Source organism: Rhipicephalus microplus, chromosome X, assembly GCF_043290135.1.
Source record: "Rhipicephalus microplus isolate Deutch F79 chromosome X, USDA_Rmic, whole genome shotgun sequence".
Taxonomy (NCBI): domain Eukaryota; kingdom Metazoa; phylum Arthropoda; class Arachnida; order Ixodida; family Ixodidae; genus Rhipicephalus; species Rhipicephalus microplus.
The window spans coordinates 502,863,535-502,878,091 of NC_134710.1; positions in this window are offsets into that span (position 1 = coordinate 502,863,535).

Sequence of the window (14,557 nt, forward strand, 5' to 3'; positions counted from 1 at the left end):
TTAACTCTTCACTGCGCCTCTTTGCAGATGATTGCGTAATTTATAAGCAACTCACTGAACCAAACGACGTAAACATCTTGCAGTCCGACTTGACAAAATTATCAGAATGGTGTCATATATGACAAATGGAAATAAATGTAAAAAAAACCAAACACGTACGCTTTTCATTCGTTGCACATCCTTCGCCCAATGAGTATGTCATAAACAACTTGGTAATTCAGACAGTTCCATCTTTTCAATATCTAGGTATTTTATTCCATTTTGATATAACCTGGACTAGCCACGTAGATTACATTACCGCGAAAGCACTACGAAAACTTGGTCTTCTTAAGCGCCGCCTGAAACTTGCAAACAAAGACACCAAACTTCACGCATACAATACTGTTATCCGGCCAACCCTAGAATATGCTTCCGTAGTATGGCACCCCCACACAGCAACCCTGACTGATACGCTCGAAACTGTCCAAAACAAAGCTGCGCGATTTATTTTGTCATGTTATTCCCGCTATGAAAGTGTGTCATTCATTATGAAAAAAATAAATCTCCCCCCTCTTGCCATGTGCAGGAAATATTTCCGCTTATCTTTCTTCCACAAATTATACCACAGTGATTCGCCGTTCCACCATACGTTCATTCACACTGCTTTGTACATTTCCGCACGCGTTGAACATGATCATAAAATTGAACCTATATTTTCTCGCACAAAAAACACCAATACTCACCCCTTGTCTTAGCTATAACCGAGTGGAACACTCTGCCTGCCAGCATTGTAACGCGTACACAGGAATCATCTTTTCAGTCTGCATTATTTGCGTTCCTTGAATAGCCCCGCCGCGGTGGTCTAGTGGCTAAGGTACTCGGCTGCTGACCCGCAGGGCGCGGGTTCGAATCCCGGCTGCGGCGGCTGCATTTCCGGTGGAGGCGGAAATGTTGTAGGCCCGTGTGCTGGGATTTGGGTGCACGTTAAAGAACCCCAGGTGGTCTAAATTTCCGGAGCCCTCCACTACGGCGTCTCTCATAATCATATAGTGGTTTTGGGACGTTAAACCCCACATATCAATCAAATCAGCGTTCCTTGAATGTGTTGGACAATTTTAGGCATTGATGTATAACGTGTCGTACAGCTTTTTCAATGTACTCGCTTCTAAAACCTTGCTGTGTTATTTGTTGCTTATCTTGGTAGACGGACTCTGTAGCCTGCACATGTTTTCTTGTTTTCTTGTCTTCTTTTCTTGTTCAAAAATTGCTGTTGTCACTGATTACTGTATGAAACCCCCCTTATGTACTGCCCTAGAGGCCCTTAAGGTATATAAATGAAAAAAAAATGTTGTGTCGGTACCCTTTTAAAAGAACTACCATATGTACTATCGTAATCCTTGCCCCCCCTTCCAATGACCAAACAAAAATGGGATTTTTTTTCCGGGAATAATTATTGCACCCCCGAAATTTGCAGCAATAATGTCGTACGCTCTTACAACCATTGACGATAATTGCCCACAGCAGCATGGCGCCATCTCTTAAGCATCATGCGTATTATTAATTCACAGTGCCTAAATTCAATTGAAGCCAAGACAATGTTGCAAGTGCACGTTGCAATGCGTGTTGTATGTCATGTGTCTTCTGTGTTTACACTGCGATACAAAAGCTACACAGCTGCTTTTAAGTTGAAAGTGATTGACCCCGTACAAAAAAATGGCAACAGGGCTCCTTGTTGGCACTTCAGAATCGACGAGTTTTGTGTCCACTACTGGCGACGACAGCCCCAGCAGCTGAAGGCTACCAAGACGTCTTGGGCCTTCTGTGTGCCTAAGACTGGGATGAATGGTAGACTTTATTTCGCCTAAAGCCAACTGCGGATAATTCCATGCTAGATGGCCATCAGCCCATAGCTGACGTCGTACGCTAACCTTTCGAGGGTTCCCGTGTTGAGTGACGAACGCTAACACTACGCCCACAATGCCCACAAGCTATGAGTACAGTATTCGGATTCTTTGCTGTTTGCTTGCGGCTTTCGTGTTTCAAATAAAACTTGCCTTGTGTTGAACGTGTATTTGAATTGCTAAAGTAAGTCTTAATTAGTACTTCTCCTAGCTTGCTGCTTGTTGCTGGCGTGAGAATCTGGATTTGTGGCTACTCCGTTGCCTTTTTTGCTCCGTACATTTCCATGGAAAATTTCCCCCACGTAATTCTCACCCCCGAGCTTTTCATTCCTTTTCCGCAAAAAAAGTGCGAAGATTGTGCGAATAAACAGTATAATATTTTACACATTTCGCAAACCAAGGACTTATTATAAAACTGATAACATATTTCAAATCAGCATAAAAACTTAAGCAAAAGAAAAGAATTTGATTGCCCTAGGTACAGATTGAGGAAAGCTTTCGTGAGAGTACAATCTGCTCTTAATATTTTTCAGTGATGCCACGGAGGTCTTCGAATTGGCAGAAATTTTCGGAGCACGAAAATTTTCATTTTAGAGCACTTTGGAGCAGCAAAATTTTTCGTTTGGAGGGCTTTGGAGATGCTAAATTTTCTATTTTGAAGGACTATAGAGCAGCGAAATTTTCCATATTGCGGCAATCTGGAGCAGCTAACTTCAAATCCTGGAGGAGAAGTAAGTTGCATTTACATTCAAGGACATGAAATAATTCTGAGGCTCTTGTGAAAAACTAGGAACATTTAGATTCATTGCAAATTTCATGGAGCCAATCATCTTAGAAGCACTCCCTATTTCTGTTGATGATGGAAAAGTAATGACGTCATGCTGTTGAGGATTCTGAAAAAAACTTGTTCACTGATCATTTTCGTAGCGAATGGACTGAATAATGGTTGAATAAAATTGTACTTCATGAAATACCAATATAAATATTATACCTATGTGGCTATCAGCGGATACGGTAGACAAACGCTGTGACGTACAACGCTACAGACACGCACAATTACAAGTGTATTTCCCTAAGATGACTTCAAGAATTACAAAAAAGATTTTTTTCCTTCGCGACTGATTAGACTGCCAGGCGTAATATGACGTCATTCAGCTAGTCAGAGTTGCAGTGTTTTTCAACATTACAAGTCGGAAACTGCGATATCTAATGTGAAAGCGCATGAAACCACTGTAATGTTGCAAAAAGATCGTAAAGTAGCGAATAAAACGTTTTCTAACAATAGAAGTGCGAAGGTTAGGTTAGGTTGAGTTATGTTAGCTTAAGCTACGTAGCGTCATGAAACCACATAAAAAGACGTCATCTAACGAGCTAGTGTTGTTTTGTTGCGAGTACTAAACTGCGATAATTTAAATATTGTGAAAGCAGACAAAACGGCGTGAACTAGCCAGATACTGCACCTTGTACCGTTAAAAGTGCGAAACTGCTATATTGTGATATTCTCGTGAAAGTGCATAAAGTGCATGCAATCATCGTGAAACCTTAAAGAACAATGTCATTTAGCGAGATACAGCGTTCTGTACTGTACTAAGTTGGTGAAAAACTGTGAGGTCATGCAAATATCGTAATTGTGAACGAAAGAGTGTAACAGGGCGTTTTTAGGTACAAGTGTGAAGGTTAGGTTAAGTTATGAAGCGTCATATAACCGCAATAAACAATGTAAGCTATTGAGATGCAGTGTTTTTCAACATTACAAGTCGGAAACTGCGATATCTAATGTGAAAGTGCATGAAACCACCGTAATGTTGCAAAAAGATTGTAAAGTAGCGATTAAAACGTTTTCTACCAATAGAAGTGCGAAGGTTAGGTTAGGTTGAGTTATGTTAGCTTAAGCTAGGTAGCGTCATCAAACCACATAAAAAGACGACATCTAACGATATAGTGTTGTTTTGTTGCGAGTACGAAACTGCGATATCTGAAATATTGTGAAAGCACACAAAACCGCTTGAACTAGCCAGATACTGCGTCTTGTACCGTTACAATTGCGAAACTGCTATATTGTGATATTCTCGTGAAAGCGCATGCAATAATCGTGAAACCTTAAAGAACGATGTCATTTAGCGAGATGCAGCGTTCTGTACAGTACTAAGTAGGTGAAAAACTGTGAGGTCTTGCAAATGTATTTGTGAACGAAACAGTGTAAGAGAGCGTTTTTAGATACAAAGGCGAAGGTTAGGTTAGGTTAACCTAGGAAGCGTCATAAAACCACATTAAACAATGTCAGCTATTGAGATGCAGTGTTTTTCACCAATACAAGTTGGAAACCTCAATATGAAATGTGAAAGCGCATGAAACTGTCGTAATGTTGCAGAAAGCATTGTAAAGTAGCGATTAAAACGTTTTCTAACGATAGAAGTGCGAAGTTTACGTTATGTTGAGTTATGTTAGTTTAAGCTAGGTAGCGTAGTCAAAACCACCAAAAACGACGTCATCTAACGAGATAGTGTTGTTTTTGGCGAGTACGAAACTGCGATATGCGAAATATTGTGAAAGCACACAAAACGGCAAGAACTAGCCAGATACTGCGTATTGCACCGTTGCAAGTGTGAAACTGCTATATTGTGATATTCTCGTGAAAGTGCATGCAATCACCGTGAAACCTTAAAGAACGATGTCATTTAGCGAGATACAGTGTTCTGTACAGTACTAAGTTGGTGAAAAACTGTGATGTCTTGCAAATGTCGTATTTGTGAACGAAACAGTGTAACAGAGCGATTTTAGATACAAGTGCGAAGGTTCAGTTAGGTTAACTTATGAAGCGTCATAAAACCGCTATAAACAATGTTAGCTATTGAGATGCAGCGTTTTTCACCATTACAAGTCGGAAACCTTGATATCTAATGTGAAAGCGCATGAAATCGTCGTAATGTTGCAGCAAGCATTGTAAAGTAGCGAGTAAAACGTTTTCTAACGATAGAAGTGCGAAGCTTAGGATAGGTTTAGGTATGGTATTTTAAGCTAGGTAGCGTCGTGAAACTACCCAAAAACGACGTCATCTAAAGAGATAGTGTTGTTTTGTGGCGAGTACAAAACTGCGATATGTGAAATATTGTGAAAGCCCACAAAACGGCGTGAACTAGCCAGATACTGCGCCTTGTACCGTTACAAGCGCGAAACTGCTATATTGTGATATTCTCGTGAAAGCGCATGCAAGAATCGTGAAGCCTTACAGAACGATGTCATTTAACGAGATACAGCGTTCTGTACTGTTCTAAGTTGGTGAAAAACTGTGAGGTCATACAAATATCGTAATTGTGAACGAAACAGTGTAACAGAGCGTTTTTAGGTACAAGTGCGAAGCTTAGGTCAAGTTATGAAGCGTCATAAAACCGCAATAAACATTGTCAGCTATTGAGATGCAATGTTTTTCAACATTACAAGTCAGAAACCGCGATATTTATTGTGAAAGCGCATGAAACCACTGTAATGTTGCAGAAAGCATTCTAAAGTAGCGATTAAAACGTTTTCTAACGATAGAAGTGCGAAGGTTAGGTTAGGTTGAGTTATGTGATTTTAGGCTTGGTAGCGTCGTTAAACCACCAAAAATGACGTCATCTAACAAGATAGTGTTGTTTTGTTGCGAGTACGAATCTGCGATATGTGAAATATTGTGAGAGCCCACAAAACGGCAAGAACTAGCCACATACTGCGTCTTGTACCGTTACAAGTGCGAAACTGCTATATCGTGATACTCTCATGAAAGTGCATACAATCATCGTAAAACCTTAAAGAACGATGTCATTTAGCGAGATACAGCGATCTGTACTGTACTTGGTGAAAAACTGTGAAGTCATGCAAATATCGTAATTGTGAACGAAACAAGGTAACAGAGCGTTTTTAGGTACAAGTGCGAAGGGTAGGTTAGGTCAAGTTACAAAGCGTCCGAAAACCGCATTTAACAATGTTAGCTATTGAGATGCAGTTCATCATCATTACAAGTCGGAAACTGCAATATCTAATGTGAAAGCGCATGAAACCGTCGCAATGTTGCCGAAAGCAATGTAAAGTAGCGATTAAAACGTTTTCTAACGATAGAAGTGCGAAGTTTACGTTATGTTGAGTTATCTTAGTTTAAGCTAGGTAGCGTAGTCAAAACCACCAAAAACGACGTCATCTAACGAGATAGTGTTGTTTTTTGCGAGTACGAAACTGCGATATGTGAAATATTGTGAAAGCACACAAAACGGCAAGAACTAGCCAGATACTGCGTATTGCACCGTTGCAAGTGTGAAACTGCTATATTGTGATATTCTCGTGAAAGTGCATGCAATCACCGTGAAACCTTAAAGAACGATGTCATTTAGCGAGATACAGTGTTCTGTACAGTACTAAGTTGGTAAAAAACTGTGATGTCTTGCAAATGTCGTATTTGTGAACGGAACAGTGTAACAGAGCAATTTTAGATACAAGTGCGAAGGTTCAGTTAGGTTAACTTATGAAGCGTCATAAAACCGCATTAAACAATGTTAGCTATTGAGATGCAGCGTTTTTCACCATTAAAAGTCGGAAATATTGATATCTAATGTGAAAGCGCATGAAACCGTCGTAATGTTGCAGCAAGCATTGTAAAGTAGCGAGTAAAACGTTTTCTAACCATAGAAGTGCGAAGGTTAGGTTAGGTTTAGGTATGTATTTTAAGCTAGGTAGCGTCGTGAAACCACCAAAAACGACGTCATCTAACGAGCTAGTGTTGTTTTGTTGCGAGTACTAAACTGCGATATTTTAAATATTGTGAAAGCAGACAAAACGGCGTGAACTAGCCAGATACTGCACGTTGTACCGTTACAAGTGCGAAACTGCTATATTGTGATATTCTCGTGAAAGTGCATAAAGGGCATGCAATCATCGTGAAACCCTAAAGAACGATGTCATTTAGCGAGATACAGCGTTCTGTAGTGTACTAAGTTGGTGAAAAACTGTGAGGTCATGCAAATATCGTAATTGTGAACGAAAGAGTGTAACAGGGCGTTTTTAGGTACAAGTGTTAAGGTTAGGTTAAGTTATGAAGCGTCATATAACCGCAATAAACAATGTAAGCTATTGAGATGCAGTGTTTTTCAACATTACAAGTCGGAAACCTCGATATCTAATGTGAAAGCGCATGAAACTGTCGTAATGTTGCAGAAAGCATTGTAAAGTAGCGAGTAAAACGTTTTCTAACTATAGAAGTGCGAAGGTTAGGTTATGTTGTGTTATGTTATTTTAGGCTAGGTAGCGTAGTGAAACCACCAAAAACGACGTCATCTAACGAGATAGTGTTGTTTTGTTGCGAGTACGAAACTGCGATATGTGAAATATTGTGAGAGCACACAAAACGGCAAGAACTGGCCAGATACTGCGTCTTGTTCCGTTACAAGTGCGAAACTGCTATATTGTGATATTCTCGTGAAAGTGCATACAATCGTCGTGAAAACTTAAAGAACGATGTCCATTAGCGAGATACAGCGTTCTGTACTGTACTTAGTTGGTAAAAAACTGTGTGGTCATGCAAATATCGTAATTTTGAACGAAACAATGTAACAGAGCGTTTTTAGGTACAAGTGCGAAGGGTAAGTTAGGTCAAGTTATAAAGCGTCCGAAAACCGCATTTAACGATGTTAGCTATTGAGATGCTGTTCTTCATCATTACAAGTCGGAAACTGCAATATCTAATGTGAAAGCGCATGATACCATCGCAATGTTGCCAAAAGCAATGTAAAGTAGCGATTAGAACGTTTTCTAACGATAGAAGTGCGAAGGTTAGGTTATGTTGAGTTATGTTAGTTTAAGCTAGGTAGCGTAGTCAAAACCACCAAAAACTACGTCATCTAACGAGATAGTGTTTGTTTTTTGCGAGTACGAAACTGCGATATGTGAAATATTGTGAAAGCACACAAAACGGCAAGAACTGGCCAGATACTGCGTCTTGTTCCGTTACAAGTGCGAAACTGCTATATTGTGATATTCTCGTGAAAGTGCATACAATCGTCGTGAAAACTTAAAGAACGATGTCCATTAGCGAGATACAGCGTTCTGTACTGCACTAAGTTGGTGTAAAACTGTGATGTCTTGCAAATGTCGTAAATGTGAACGAAAGAGTGTAACTGGGCGTTTTTAGGTACAAGTGTGAAGGTTAGGTTAAGTTATGAAGCGTCATATAACCGCAATAAACAATGTAAGCTATTGAGATGCAGTGTTTTTCAACATTACAAGTCGGAAACTGCGATATCTAATGTGAAAGCGCATGAAACCACTGTAATGTTGCAAAAAGATTGTAAAGTAGCGAATAAAACGTTTTCTAACAATAGAAGTGCGAAGGTTAGGTTAGGTTGAGTTATGTTAGCTTAAGCTACGTAGCGTCATGAAACCACATAAAAAGACGTCATCTAACGAGCTAGTGTTGTTTTGTTGCGAGTACTAAACTGCGATAATTTAAATATTGTGAAAGCAGACAAAACGGCGTGAACTAGCCAGATACTGCACCTTGTACCGTTAAAAGTGCGAAACTGCTATATTGTGATATTCTCGTGAAAGTGCATAAAGTGCATGCAATCATCGTGAAACCTTAAAGAACAATGTCATTTAGCGAGATACAGCGTTCTGTACTGTACTAAGTTGGTGAAAAACTGTGAGGTCATGCAAATATCGTAATTGTGAACGAAAGAGTGTAACAGGGCGTTTTTAGGTACAAGTGTGAAGGTTAGGTTAAGTTATGAAGCGTCATAACCCCGCAATAAACAATGTAAGCTATTGAGATGCAGTGTTTTTCAACATTACAAGTCGGAAACTGCGATATCTAATGTGAAAGTGCATGAAACCACCGTAATGTTGCAAAAAGATTGTAAAGTAGCGATTAAAACGTTTTCTGGCAATAGAAGTGCGAAGGTTAGGTTAGGTTGAGTTATGTTAGCTTAAGCTAGGTAGCGTCATGAAACCACATAAAAAGACGTCATCAAACAATATAGTGTTGTTTTGTTGCGAGTACGAAACTGCGATATATATGAAATATTGTGAAAGCACACAAAACCGCTTGAACTAGCCAGATACTGCGTCTTGTACCGTTACAATTGCGAAACTGCTATATTGTGATATTCTCGTGAAAGCGCATGCAATAATTGTGAAACTTTAAAGAACGATGTCATTTAGCGAGATACAGCGTTCTCTACAGTAATAAGTAGGTGAAAAACTGTGAAGTCTTGCAAATGCATTTGTGAACGAAACAGTGTAAGAGAGCGTTTTTAGATACAAAGGCGAAAGTTAGGTTAGGTTAACTTAGGAAGCGTCATAAAACCACATTAAACAATGTCAGCAATTGAGATGCAGTGTTTTTCACCATTACAAGTCGGAAACCTCGATATCTAATGTGAAAGCGCATGAAACTGTTGTAATGTTGCAGAAAGCATTGTAAAGTAGCGAGTAAAACGTTTTCTAACTATAGAAGTGCGAAGGTTAGGTTATGTTGTGTTATGTGAATTTAAGCTAGGTAGCGTAGTGAAACCACCAAAAACGACGTCATCTAACGAGATAGTATTGTTTTCTTGCGAGTACGAAACTGCGATATGTGAAATATTGTGAAAGCACACAAAACGGCGTGAACTATCCAGATACTGCGCCTTGTACCGTTACAAGCGCGAAACTGCTATATTGTGATATTCTCGTGAAAGCGCAAGCAAGATTCGTGAAACCTTACAGAACGATGTCATTTAGCGAGATACAGCGTTCTGTATTGTACTAAGTTGGTGAAAAACTGTGAGGTCATACAAATATCGTTATTGTGAACGAAACAGTGTAACTGAGCGTTTTAACGTACAAGTGCGAAGCTTAGATCAAGTTATAAAGCGTCATAAAACCGCATTAATTAGTGTCAGCTTTTGAGATGCAAGGTTTTTCAACAATACAAGTCGGAAACTGCGATATTTAATGTGAGAGCGTATGAAACCACTGTAAGTTTGCAGTAAGAATTCTAAAGTAGCGATTAAAACGTTCTTTAACAATAGAAGTGCGAAGGTTAGGTTAGGGGCTTGGTAGCGTCGTGAAACCACCAAAAACGACGTCATCTAACGAGATAGTGTTGTTTTGTTGCGAGTACGAAACTGCGATATGTGAAATATTGTGAGAGCACACAAAACGGCAAGAACTGGCCAGGTACTGCGTCTTGAACCGTTACAAGCGCGAAACTGCTATATTGTGATATTCTCGTAAAAGTGCATGCAATCATTGTGAAACCTTGAAGAACGATGTCATTTAGCGAGATACAGCGTTCTGTACTGTAGTAAGTTGGTGAAAAACTGTGAGGTCATGCAAATATCGTAATTTTGAACGAAACAATGTAACATAGCGTTTTTAGGTACAAGTGCGAAGGGTAAGTTAGGTCAAGTTATAAAGCGTCCGAAAACCGCATTTAACGATGTTAGCTATTGAGATGCAGTTCTTCATCATTACAAGTCGGAAACTGCAATATCTAATGTGAAAGCGCATGAAACCATCGCAATGTTGCCGAAAGCAATGTAAAGTAGCGATTAGAACGTTTTCTAACGATAGAAGTGCGAAGGTTAGGTTATGTAGAGTTATGTTAGTTTAAGCTAGGTAGCGTAGTCAAAACCACCAAAAACGACGTCATCTAACGAGATAGTGTTTGTTTTTTGCGACTACGAAACTGCGATATGTGAATTATTGTGAAAGCACACAAAATGGCAAGAACTAGCCAGATACTGCGTATTGCACCGTTGCAAGTGCGAAACTGCTTTATTGTGATATTCTCGTGAAAGTGCATGCAATCATCGTGAAACCTTAAAGAACGATGTCATTTAGCGAGATACAGTGTTCTGTACAGTACTAAGTTGTTGTAAAACTGTGATGTCTTGCAAATGTCGTATTTGGGAACGAAACAGTGTAACAGAGTGATTTTAGATAGAAGCGCGAAGGTTGAGTTAGGTTAACTTATGAAGCGTCATAAAACCGCAATAATTAATGTTAGCTATTGAGATGCAGCGTTTTTCACTATTACAAGTCGGAAACCTTGATATCTAATGTGAAAGCGCATAAAACCGTCGTAATGTTGCAGAAAGCAATGTAAAGTAGCGAGTAAAATGTTTTCTAACCATAGAAGTGCGAAGCTTAGGTTAGGTTTAGGTATGGTATTTTAAGCTAGGTAGCGTAGTGAAACCACCAAAAACGACGTCATCTAACGAGATAGTGTTGTTTTGTTGCGAGTACGAAACTGCGATATGTGAAATATTGTGAGAGCACACAAAACGGCAAGAACTGGCCAGATTCTGCGTCTTGTTCCGTTACAAGTGCGAAACTGCTATATTGTGATATTCTCGTGAAAGTGCATACAATCGTCGTGAAAACTTAAAGAACGATGTCCATTAGCGAGATACAGCGTTCTGTACTGTACTTAGTTGGTGAAAAACTGTGTGGTCATGTAAATATCGTAATTTTGAACGAAACAATGTAACAGAGCGTTTTTAGGTACAAGTGCGAAGGGTAAGTTAGGTCAAGTTATAAAGCGTCCGAAAACCGCATTTAACGATGTTAGCTATTGAGATGCTGTTCTTCATCATTACAAGTCGGAAACTGCAATATCTAATGTGAAAGCGCATGAAACCATCGCAATGTTGCCAAAAGCAATGTAAAGTAGCGATTAGAACGTTTTCTAACGATAGAAGTGCGAAGGTTAGGTTATGTTGAGTTATGTTAGTTTAAGCTAGGTAGCGTAGTCAAGACCACCAAAAACTGCGTCATCTAACGAGATAGTGTTTGTTTTTTGCGAGTACGAAACTGCGATATGTGAAATATTGTGAAAGCACACAAAACGGCAAGAACTAGCCAGATACTGCGTATTGCACCGTTGCAGGTGCGAAACTGCTTTATTGTGATATTCTCGTGAAAGTGCATGCAATCATCGTGAAACCTTAAAGAACGATGTCATTTAGCGAGATACAGTGTTCTGTACAGTACTAAGTTGGTGTAAAACTGTGATGTCTTGCAAATGTCGTAAATGTGACTGAAAGAGTGTAACAGGGCGTTTTTAGGTACAAGTGTGAAGGTTAGGTTAAGTTATGAAGCGTCATATAACCGCAATAAACAATGTAAGCTATTGAGATGCAGTGTTTTTCAACATTACAAGTTGGAAACTGCGATATCTAATGTGAAAGCGCATGAAACCACTGTAATGTTGCAAAAAGATTGTAAAGTAGCGAATAAAACGTTTTCTAACAATAGAAGTGCGAAGGTTAGGTTAGGTTGAGTTATGTTAGCTTAAGCTACGTAGCGTCATGAAACCACATAAAAAGACGTCATCTAACGAGCTAGTGTTGTTTTGTTGCGAGTACTAAACTGCGATAATTTAAATATTGTGAAAGCAGACAAAACGGCGTGAACTAGCCAGATACTGCACCTTGTACCGTTAAAAGTGCGAAACTGCTATATTGTGATATTCTCGTGAAAGTGCATAAAGTGCATGCAATCATCGTAAAACCTTAAAGAACAATGTGATTTAGCGAGATACAGCGTTCTGTACTGTACTAAGTTGGTGAAAAACTGTGAGGTCATGCAAATATCGTAATTGTGAACGAAAGAGTGTAACAGGGCGTTTTTAGGTACAAGTGTGAAGGTTAGGTTAACTTATGAAGCGTCATATAACCGCAATAAACAATGTAAGCTATTGAGATGCAGTGTTTTTCAACATTACAAGTCGGAAACTGCGATATCTAATGTGAAAGTGCATGAAACCACCGTAATGTTGCAAAAAGATTGTAAAGTAGCGATTAAAACGTTTTCTGACAATAGAAGTGCGAAGGTTAGGTTAGGTTGAGTTATGTTAGCTTAAGCTAGGTAGCGTCATAAAACCACATAAAAACACGTCATCAAACTATATAGTGTTGTTTTGTTGCGAGTATGAAACTGCGATATATATGAAATATTGTGAAAGCACACAAAACCGCTTGAACTAGCCAGATACTGCGTCTCGTACCGTTACAATTGCGAAACTGCTATATTGTGATATTCTCGTGAAAGCGCATGCAATAATTGTGAAACTTTAAAGAACGATGTCATTTAGGGAGATACAGCGTTCTCTACAGTAATAAGTAGGTGAAAAACTGTGAAGTCTTGCAAATGCATTTGTGAACGAAACAGTGTAAGAGAGCGTTTTTAGATACAAAGGCGAAAGTTAGGTTAGGTTAACTTAGGAAGCGTCATAAAACCACATTAAACAATGTCAGCAATTGAGATGCAGTGTTTTTCACCATTACAAGTCGGAAACCTCGATATCTAATGTGAAAGCGCATGAAACTGTCGTAATGTTGCAGAAAGCATTGTAAAGTAGCGAGTAAAACGTTTTCTAACTATAGAAGTGCGAAGGTTAGGTTATGTTTTGTTATGTGAATTTAAGCTAGGTAGCGTAGTGACACCACCAAAAACGACGTCATCTAACGAGCTAGTGTTGTTTTGTTGCGAGTTCTAAACTGCGATAATTTAAATATTGTGAAAGCAGACAAAACGGCGTGAACTATCCAGATACTGCACCTTGTACCGTTACAAGTGCGAAACTGCTATATTGTGATATTCTCGTGAAAGTGCATAAAGTGCATGCAATCATCGTGAAACCTTAAAGAACGATGTCATTTAGCGAGATACAGCGTTCTGTACTGTACTAAGTTGGTGAAAAACTGTGAGGTCATGCAAATATCGTAATTGTGAACGAAAGAGTGTAACAGGGCGTTTTTACGTACAAGTGTGAAGGTTAGGTTAAGTTATGAAGCGTCATATAACCGCAATAAACAATGTAAGCTATTGAGATGCAGTGTTTTTCACCATTACAAGTCGGAAACCTTGATATCTAATGTGAAAGCGCATGAAACCATCGCAATGTTGCCAAAAGCAATGTAAAGTAGCGATTAAAACGTTTTCTAACGATAGAAGTGCGAAGGTTGGGTTATGTTGACTTATGTTAGTTTAAAGCTAGGTAGCGTAGTCAAAACCACCAAAAACGACGTCATCTAACGAGATAGTGTTGTTTTTTTTTCGAGTACGAAACTGCGATATGTGAAATATTGTGAAAGTACACAAAACGGCAAGAACTAGCCAGATACTGCGTATTGCACCGTTGCAAGTGCGAAACTGCTATATTGTGATATTCTCGTAAAAGTGCATGCAATCATCGTGAAACCTTGAAGAACGATGTCATTTAGCGAGATACAGCGTTCTGTACTGTAGTAAGTTGGTGAAAAACTGTGAGGTCATGCAAATATCGTAATTTTGAACGAAACAATGTAACAGAGCGTTTTTAGGTACAAGTGCGAAGGGTAAGTTAGGTCAAGTTATAAAGCGTCCGAAAACCGCATTTAACGATGTTAGCTATTGAGATGCAGTTCTTCATCATTACAAGTCGGAAACTGCAATATCTAATGTGAAAGCGCATGAAACCATCGCAATGTTGCCGAAAGCAATGTAAAGTAGCGATTAGCACGTTTTCTAACGATAGAAGTGCGAAGGTTAGGTTATGTTGAGTTATGTTAGTTTAAGCTAGGTAGCGTAGTCAAAACCACCAAAAACTGCGTCATCTAACGAGATAGTGTTTGTTTTTTGCGAGTACGAAACTGCGATATGTGAAATATTGTGAAAGCACACAA